Genomic DNA, 11,507 nt, shown 5'->3' with positions numbered 1-11,507 from the left:
TGTCTTGGCATGTACGGTCGGGACATACACGGGTGTGGGTACGCTCCATTCATACACGGGTGTGGGTACGCTCCATACATACACTGGTGGGGTGGGGGTAAGCTCCATTCATACACGGGTGTGGGTATGCTCCATTCATACACGGGTGTGGGTACGCTCCGTACATACACTGGTGGGGTGGGGGTACGCTCCATTCATACACGGGTGTGGGTACGCTCCGTACATACACGGGTGGGGAGTTGGTACGCTGCATGCATACACGGGTGGGGGTAAGGTCAGTACATACACTGGTGGGGTGGGGGTACGCTCCATTCATACACGGGTGTGGGTACGCTCCGTGCATACACGGGTGGGGAGTTGGTACGCTGCATGCATACACGGGTGGGGGTACGCTCCATTCATACACGGGTGTGGGTACGCTCCGTACATACACTGGTGGGGTGGGGGTACGCTCCATTCATACACGGGTGGGGGTACGCTCCATTCATACACAGGTGTGGGTACGCTCCGTACATACACTGGTGGGGTGGGGGTACGCTCCATTCATACACGGGTGGGGGTACGCTCCGTACATACACTGGTGGGGTGGGGGTACGGTCCGTACATACACTGGTGGGGTGGGGGTAATCTCCATTCATACACGGGTGGGGGTACGCTCCGTACATTCCTGTACCCGCGGTTTGCAGGCCTGGGTACGTACCGTCCCCAGGCCTTAAGAGCGTGGGTACGGGCCGTACCACGCCCACCACTACGTCACCCCGACAATGGCGGTACGGCCCGTACCCACGTTCGAATGGCCTGGGTACGGGCCGTACCAGCATTGTTGGGGTGATGTGGGGGTACGCGTGGTACGACCCGTACCAACGCTCTGAGGGCCTGGGTACGGTGCAGACCCCCAATGGGGTGCCATAGGGGTATATATTGTATCTAGAACATACCAGAACTAAAAATAAAAAGAACAACTGTTATAACATGTAACAATTATCAATATTAATTATCTAATATTAATATTAATATTAATAATTAAAATGTATTAATCATATATTTCAAAACATACAATTTCTTATAATTTCAAATAAAGTGTACAAATATTTACAGTATACAATATAAATTAAAAAATGTTAAACATCTGTAAAAATCAGAAGAAAAAAAAAATTATTAATTTTTTCTGTTAATATATTAATGACCAAAATATACATTACAAAACTAGATATCCATTATAATATATTTCTTACAATAATACAAATGTTAAATACTAATTATTTTATTACATATTTATTTCAATGATTTAACTGTTAAAATATGCCTCATAATAAACAATATTTTCTCTGTAATCAATATACCTTCCAACAACTATAAAAAAATCATATTTTCCTTTGCACTATTTAATACCAAAAATTTCAATTTGCATTCTGATGTGACTTCTATGTTTTATCCAACAAAAACTAAAATCTACAGAATTATTGTAAATTAAAACAAAGTAATGTAACTGTTCCTATTCAACTCTATATTTAATGATAATAACTGGTGTTTAACAAACTTAATTAATTTACTACTCCCACTACAGACTTAACTTAATTAATTTACTATTCTCACTCCAGTCTATATTTAATTAGGAAAACTGCTGGACACTGAAGTTAATTAATTTACTATTCGGACTCCAAAATATATTTAATTAGGGTAGGTGCTGGACACTGAACTTAATTAATTTACTATTCCCACTCCAGTCTATATTAAATTAACATAAGTGCTGGACACTTAACTTAATTAATTTACTATTCTCACTCCAGTCTATATTTAATTAGGAAAACTGCTAGACACTGAACTTAATTAATTGACTATTCTCACTCCAATCTATATTTAATTATGGTAGGTGCCGTACACTGAACTTAATTAATTTACTATTCCCACTTTAAAATATATTTAATTAGGGTAGGTGCTGGACACTGAACTTAATTAATTTACTATTCCCAATGCAGTTTATATTTAATGAAGATAAGTGCTGGACACTGAACTTAATTAATTTGCTATTCCCACTCCAGTCTATATTAAATTTAGATAAGTGCTGGACACTGAACTTAATTAATTTACTATTCTCACTCCAATCTATATTTAATTAGGGTAGGTGCTGGACACTGAACTTAATTAATTTACTATTCCCACTCCAGTCTATATTTAATTAAGATAAGTGCTGGACACTGAACTTAATTAATTTACTATTCTAACTCCAATCTATATTGATTTAGGGTAGCTGCTGGACACTGAACTTAATTAATTTACTATTCCCACTCCAAAATATATTTAATTAGGGTAGGTGCTGGACACTGAACTTAATTAATTTACTATTCCCACTCCAGTCTATATTAAATTAACATAAGTGCTAGACACTGAACTTAATTAATTGACTATTCTCACTCCAATCTATATTTAATTAAAATAAGTGCTGGACACTGAACTTAATTAATTTACTATTCCCACTCCAATCTATATTTAATTAGGATAAGTGCTGGACACTGAACTTAATTAATTTACTATTCCCACTCCAATATATATTTAATTAGGGTAGGAGCTGGACACTGAACTTAATTAATTTACTATTCCCACTCCAAAATATATTTAATTAGGGTAGGTGCTGGACACTGAACTTAATTAATTTACTATTCCCACTCCAGTCTATATTTAATTAGAGTAGGTGCTGGACACTGAACTTAATTAATTTACTATTCCCAATGCAGTCTATATTTAATTAAGATAAGTGCTGGACACTGAACTTAATTAATTTACTATTCCCACTCCAGTCTTTATTAAATTTAGATAAGTGCTGGACACTGAACTTAATTAATTTACCATTGTCACTCCAATCTATATTTAATTAGGGTAGGTGCTGGACACTGAACTTAATTTATTTACTATTCCCACTCCAGTCTATATTTAATTAAGATAAGTGCTGGACACTGAACTTAATTAATGTACTATTCTCACTCCAATCTATATTGAATTAGGGTAGCTGCTGGACACTGAACTTAATTAATTTACTATTCCCACTCCAAAATATATTTAATTAGGGTAGATGCTGGACACTGAACTTAAATAATTTACTATTCCCACTCCAGTCTATATTTAATTAACATAAGTGCTAAACACTGAACTTAATTAATGTACTATTCTCACTCCAATCTATATCTAATTAGGGTAGGTGCTGGACCCTGAACTTAATTAATTTACTATTCCCACTCTACTCTATATTTAATTAAGATAAGTGCTGGACACTGAACTTAATTAATTTACTATTCCCACTCCAATCTATATTTAATTAAGATAAGTGCTGGACACTGAACTTAATTAATGTACTATTCCCACTCCAATCTATATTTAATTAGGTTAGGAGCTGGACACTGAACTTAATTAATTTACTATTCCCACTCCAAAATATATTTAATTAGGGTAGGTGCTGGACACTGAACTTAATTAATTTACTATTCCCACTCCAGTCTATATTTAATTTACATAAGTGCTAGACACTGAACTTAATTAATTTACTATTCCCACTCCAGTCTATATTAAATTTAGATAAGTGCTGGACACTGAACTTAATTAATGTACTATTCTCACTCCAATCTATATTTAATTAGGGTAGGTGCTGGACACTGAACTTAATTAATTTACTATTCCCACTCCAGTCTATATTTAATTAAGATAAGTGCTGGACACTGAACTTAATTAATTTACTATTCTAACTCCAATCTATATTGATTTAGGGTAGCTGCTGGACACTGAACTTAATTAATTTACTATTCCCACTCCAAAATATATTTAATTAGGGTAGGTGCTGGACACTGAACTTAATTAATTTACTATTCCCACTCCAGTCTATATTAAATTAACAAAAGTGCTAGACACTGAACTTAATTAATTTACTATTCTCACTCCAATCTATATTTAATTAAAATAAGTGCTGGACACTGAACTTAATTAATTTACTATTCCCACTCCAATCTATATTTAATTAAGATAAGTGCTGGACACTGAACTTAATTAATTTACTATTCCCACTCCAATCTATATTTAATTAGGGTAGGAGCTGGACACTGAACTTAATTAATTTATTATTCCCACTCCAAAATATATTTAATTAGGGTAGGTGCTGGACACTGAACTTAATTAATTTACTATTCCCACTCCAGTCTATATTTAATTTACATAAGTGCTAGACACTGAACTTAATTAATTTACTATTCTCACTCCAATCTATATTTAATTAGAGTAGGTGCTGGACACTAAACTTAACTAATATACTATTCTCACTCCAATCTATATTTAATTAGGGTAGGTGGTGTCCACTGAACTTAAATAAAATACTATTCTCACTCCATTCTATATTTAATAGCTGGAGGTGCTGGACACTAAACTTAATAATTTCTATTCCCACTCCAGTCTATATGTAATTAAGATAAGTGCAGGACACTGAACTTAATTAATTTACTATTCTCACTCCAATCTATATTTAATTAGGGTAGGTGCTGGACACTGAACTTAATTAATTTACTATTCCCACTCCAAAATATATTTAATTAGGGTAGGTGCTGGGCACTGAACTTAATTAATTTACTATTCCCAATGCAGTCTATATTTAATTAAGATAAGTGCTGGACACTGAACTTAATTAATTTACTATTCCCACTCCAGTCTTTATTAAATTTAGATAAGTGCTGGACACTGAACTTAATTAATTTACTATTGTCACTCCAATCTATATTTAATTAGGGTAGGTGCTGGACACTGAACTTAATTAATTTACTATTCCCACTCCAGTCTATATTTAATTAGGATAAGTGCTGGACACTGAACTTAATTAATTTACTATTCTCACACCAATCTATATTGAATTAGGGTAGCTGCTGGACACTGAACTTAATTAATTTACTATTCCCACTCCAAAATATATTTAATTAGGGTAGATGCTGGACACTGAACTTAATTATTTACTATTCCCACTCCAGTCTATATTTAATTAACATAAGTGCTAAACACTGAACTTAATTAATGTACTATTCTCACTCCAATCTATATCTAATTAGGGTAGGTGCTGGACCCTGAACTTAATTAATTTACTATTCCCACTCCAAAATATATTTAATTAGGGTAGGTGCTGGACACAGAACTTAATTAATTTACTATTCCCACTCCACTCTATATTTAATTAAGATAAGTGCTGGACACTGAACTTAATTAATTTACTATTCCCACTCCAATCTATATTTAATTAAGATAAGTGCTGGACACTGAACTTAATTAATTTACTATTCTAACTCCAATCTATATTTAATTAGGGTAGGAGCTGGACACTGAACTTAATTAATTTACTATTCCCACTCCAAAATATATTTAATTAGGGTAGGTGCTGGACACTGAACTTAATTAATTTACTATTCCCACTCCAGTCTATATTTAATTTACATAAGTGCTAGACACTGAACTTAATTAATTTACTATTCTCACTCCAATCTATATTTAATTAGAGTAGGTGCTGGACACTAAACTTAACTAATATACTATTCTCACTCCAATCTATATTTAATTAGGGTAGGTGGTGTCCACTGAACTTAAATAAAATACTATTCTCACTCCATTCTATATTTAATAGCTGTAGGTGCTGGACACTAAATTTAATAATTTACTATTCCCACTCCAGTCTATATGTAATTAAGATAAGTGCAGGACACTGAACTTAATTAATTTACTATTCTCACTCCAATCTATATTTAATTAGGGTAGGTGCTGGACACTGAACTTAATTAATTTACTATTCCCACTCCTAAATATATTTAATTAGACTAGATCATGTACACTGATCTTAATTAATTTACTATTCCCACTCCAATATGTATTTAATTAGGGTAGGTGCAATATAAAGATATAAATATAAATATATTAAAAAAATGGGTTTTTTAAAATCATTATTCCAAATTTTTCATAAAACAATACCCACCCTTATCCTCTACAAATACAACTCCCCAATCCGAAATTTATAAAAAAAAAAAAAAATTGAATATATTTTTATAAATAAAAAATTACTCAATATTACAAATTTAAAATACTTTTTTAAAACACTCCCCACCCTTATCCCCTATAACCCAACATCCACCTCATAAAATTAAATATACAATTCAAAATTATTTTAAATATTTGTAAATAAATTTTATTAAATATTACAACAAAAGAAAAATGTTGAAACACACCCCACCCTTATCCACTATAACCGAACATCCCACTCCTAAATATAAATATTACATTCAAAATTTCAGTCTTATTTCTAACTTAATTTTATAAAATATTCCAAATTAAATAGACATGTTTAAAACACTCCTCATCCTTATCCCTTATAACCCAACATACAACTCCTAAATTTAAATATAATATTCAAAATTAATTTCTAAATTTCTAAATAAATTTTATAAAACATTCCAATTTAATAAACCTTTTTTAAAACACTCCCCACCCATATCCCCTATAACCCAACATCCCACTCCTAAAATTAAATATAAAATTAAAAATCTAAATCAAAATTTCTAAATAAATTTTATAAAATATTCCAAATTTATAAAAAAATTAAAACACTCCCCACCCTTATCCCCATAACCCAACATCCCGCTCCTAAAATTAAATATAAAATTCTAAATTTAATTCTAAATTTCTAAATAAATTTTAAAAATTATTCCTAAATTAATAAACATTTTTAAAACCCTCCCCACCCTCATCCCCTATAACCCAACATCCCACTCCTAAGATAAAATATAAAAAACAAATTTTAATTCCAAATTTCTAAATAAATTGTATTAAATATTCCAAATGAAAAACAAAATTTTAAAACACTTCCCACCCTTATCCCCTGTAACCCAACATCCCGCTCCTAAAATTAAATATAAAATTCTAAATTACATTTAAAAATTCTAAATAAATTTTATAAAATATTCCAAAATAAATAAACATTTTTAAAACACTTCCCACCCTTATCCCCTGTAACCCAACATCCCGCTCCTAAAATTAAATATAAATTTCAAAATTTAATTCAAATTTTCTAATTAAATTTTACAAAATATTACAAAAAACTTAAACATTTTAAAAACACTCCCCACCCTTATCCCCTATAACCCAACATCCCGCTCCTAAAATTAAACATAAAATGCAAAATTTATTTCAACATTTCTAATTAAATTTTAAAAAATATTACAAAATTAATAAATATTTTTAAAACACTCCCCACCCTTATCCCCTATAACCCAACATCCCGCCCCTAAAACAATATAAATATTTTTCATATTAGATTCATTTCAACAATTTATACAAACAACTTAAAAATATTAACTAAACATACAATAACGATATTTTTACATGTCGATATTCTTACTAACGATATCACTTACATCGACATGTAATTTAAAAAAAAACAATATTTTTTACATCGATATTATCTATTTCGATATTTTTTACATTAGATATTTTTTACTCGATATTTAGGTCCCTCGATATTAAAAAGTCGATATTTAGACTGCTCACCTTTTTTAACGTATGTCTGTCACTTCACCTGTTATAACAAGATATGTCTATAGTATTATGTCACTGTGACTTCTGATGCTGTTATTTATAGCTATCATTTATCCTCTTCAATTTTGATAGCCTTCTAGCAGCCACAGAAATGTGCTTTCATTGCAAAAAATATCATGGTAACACTTCCAGGACATTGTTGCCATTCCCACATCGTTTGTTAAGCAGGAAAACACCATGACATCATTTGGATTCTGAAATTAATCTGAATGCTCTCATTGGCTCTATTGTCAAATCTAGTACTTTTTGTTTCCAACAATTCAAACCATCCCCTATATCTACTCTGATATTTTGTGAGGTGTTCACTCACTAGAAAACTGGCCGCCATTTATGTGTACAGAATACCTGGTTCTGAAAATCTCAAATAGTGGTAGCATGTCTGGAGGAAATAGATCACTGTATTGGCTGCTGGATCAGAAATAAACTTTGTTTTTTAATTGTGTGCCTGACATACAAAGGGGAAACCAGCGTTTTGGCACAACATGGCTCCTTTACAATGCTGTTGTTACAACAACAGCGTTGTTACTACATGTTCCATTACATCGCAAGTCATTTTAACAACTTGCTGGAGGGGGCGCGCTGGTGTTGGATTTACAATCGAACACCTTCCCTGCTGTTGCACAAACTGGAGTAGGAATAGTAAATAATACTCTTTTATTCCTAACGTTGTAACGTCTGTGTTGTAATGAAATGTGTGAAAAGTGCATTTGTTGTAAAGAGTCCTATTCATACAAAGGTATCAACCAGTAATCCCATAGGCACCATTTTACCACTGTAGACTTAGGGGCATATTCTCAAGAATGTGTGATAACCATCACAAAGGTTACTTAACGCAACCCTCAATATCGCAGTCCATTGCGGAAATTTACGGCTTGTTAACCAGGTATTCACAACACGGCAGTACCATGCGATAGTCACCAGAAAACGCGTCAACTGACTGCGTTAAAATCAACGTCACGCGGCAAAAATGCAAAATGCGAACGCAATAAATCCTGCGATGAGGCCAATAGCGGTACAAAAAGCACCGAAAACCAGCAACCTGCCTGCAAATCCCACGAGTCTGCAATAGAAAAGCAGAGTAAACAAACCGTGAGATGACAACCTGCGAGCTCAACCCCACAGCTGTGATGCAGAACAAATGACCGTTGTCCAAATCAGATAGGAATCTCCCCATACACAGCCACCATGCACATTGACATGCATTCAGTATGTAACCTACGCCAACCCGGAAGCAAACATGGGGCACACTGTGAAACCGCATCCCCCCTCACATTGCAGAGGGACAGACAACACCCCCTGCACACCGACGTGCCATGTACATGACCAGACAAGAATGAAAGCACGGACCAATGCAGGGTCCGTGACTCCCCCTTATGCACATGCTGCTTATGTCGTGTGCCTTGAGTCACATGGTGCATCCCTGCATCATGGCGGCACATATCAGAGCACAAACAGATCCCTGTTGTCACCTGTAGGCCACAAATGACAGCCAAAATGGAATGACATGGGACACATGTGAAACTCCGAAGAGTGGGATACCCTAACAACTGTGACACACAGAACTGGCAGTTAGAATACATGACACCATTAACTGCCCCACTGCACAGAGGTGACACATCCACCATCCATCAACAAATCCCTCAATTGACAGCACAACATGTCGCACCCACACTTGTCTCAGTGAAGTGCCTGTACAGATGAGTGACATGCACACAGGGAATGTTTATCGGAATGCTTTTATTGGCACATGCAGTGCCTGTGGTAGTCAACGTACTCTGCCATTACTGCGAAGGACCCACACAATGTGACGTCAACCAGAGAAGAAACTGTCAATGATGTAGTCCCTACGGGCTATTCCTGCTGCAGCTGAAGTGGGTGTGGTCCACCTGCCTCATCTTCATCATCATCGTCCAGTGCATCTGGCACTCGTATCCATGGGGCTTTGCTGTGTACACATATGTTGTGCAACATACAACATGCAACGATCATCTTGCACACGAGCTCTGGGCTGTACAGGAGCTTACCACACGTGACGTCCAGGCACCTGAAACGTGACTTCAACACGCCAAATGTGCGTTCCACGATGCCCCTGGTGAGTTTGTGGGCCAAATTGTACTGCCTCTGGGCCTGTGTGTTTGGGCCTCGGAGTGGTGTCATCATCCAAGCACAGAGTGCATATCGTTGGTCACCTGTGACAGTAAAGAGAGACAAGAGTTACGACTACATACTGCTTGATGTGTTGGTAGGCTCACTGGTTCATTGCTGTGTGATATGTGTGACTTAGTCAATCCTGTATGACATGTACTGCGTGTTGCGAAAGAGCTGCATCACTGTGTACTATGTAGCCTCACTGCTGAACCTCCCCCACCAAGCACATTTACTAGTGGGCGCCGCGAGATTACATCACATTCACCCCTATGGCACCCCATTGACATGCCTGTCTGCGCATGTCTACAGGCCAGAGTACGACACAGTCATGATGCTGTGCAGTATGTGGCCTGCCACATGTGTGTAGGCCCATTGCAAGGACAGTGCTGACACAGATGTAGAGTACCTGCCTGGCTGAACTCGACATGCCGGTGAGGGTGCATCTTTGGCTCATGCTGCGCTAATAGCGACACACACAGCAGTTGGTATGTGTGATCCCTGACCCCGAGCGGGCATGCCCTCCCCCATGCACCCCTCTGGCCGACCACACACACCGGGGACATGCCACATAGCAACATTGTCGAATGCGTGATGGGTGGCGCAGACACTACATCAGAGACACACGCATCAGCCACATCCTTGTCAAGGCCCACACTGAACCACACCCAGATCCATGTGTATAGGAGCCACACCCCTACGCAGTACTGTCGTACGCTGGGCCAGCCAACTCGGCTCATGCTTACAGGGGGGACGTAACAAGCTACATTTCTGGGATCTTCCCCACTGGCTGGGGTGGCATGCTTGTGTCCACTGTCCACTACATTCCATACACCAGCGGTGTGTGTCGACATGGATATGTGTGTGGTCTGCATACTGCAGTCTGGCCAGCACATCCATACCACACTTGGCATTGTGTACATGCTTTTTAATGGATCACGTGCCTCCTTCGCACATGCCTTGTTCCCACCTCTCCCCACAATCTGCTATTGTGTGGCTGAGGTGCCATGCCATTGATGGTTCATGTACATGGCTAGCCCAGGTTACCACAGTAAGTTGTGCTCTTGTGTCTGGTAGGTGGGCATGTTGTTTGGCATGTTGCATGTGAGTTTGTAACATGTGCATTGCCAGAGTTGTGTGTTGCACGATTGTGGAGTTGAGGTGTGTGGTGTGTTCATTTGGTACTTACCAACAGGCAGGGCATTTCCGTAGGTGCCATCCTGGAAGCGCCGGTTGATGATAGACTGTCGGAAGATGTAGGAATCATGCACACTGCCTGGGTAGTTGGCAACGACATTGGTGAAGAGTCCCCGGTCGTCCACTATTGCCTGCACATTGATGGAATGTGTGTGCTTTCTGTTGCGGTAGTTGTGTGCAGTGTCGGCATGGGGCATAAGTAGGACATGTGTGCAGTCAATTGCGCCCAACACATGTGGGAATGCAGCTATGGCATACAATCCTTGCTTGGTCTCCAGGTGTTCCTGCACAGTGTGGGGGGAAGTATAGGTACTGGGGTACCAAGCTGAGGATGGCATCCAGAACAGGTTTGAGGAACTTTGATAGGGCTGGCTGTGAAACCCCTCCGGCTCTGGCGGTTGTTGGTTGGAAGGTCCCAGAGGCCAACAGGTGCAGCACAGCCAGCAGCTTTGTCTGAGGTGGGATGTTGGTTATCCGCTGTGGTGGTACCGTCAGCCTGTGAGCAATGATGTTCAGGATGCGTAGGATGGTTGTCCTTTTGAGCCTGTAGTGGGCAATGA

This window comes from Triturus cristatus, chromosome 4_2, assembly GCF_964204655.1.
Source record: "Triturus cristatus chromosome 4_2, aTriCri1.1, whole genome shotgun sequence".
Lineage (NCBI taxonomy): Eukaryota > Metazoa > Chordata > Amphibia > Caudata > Salamandridae > Triturus > Triturus cristatus.
This window is presented reverse-complemented; position numbering follows the sequence as displayed.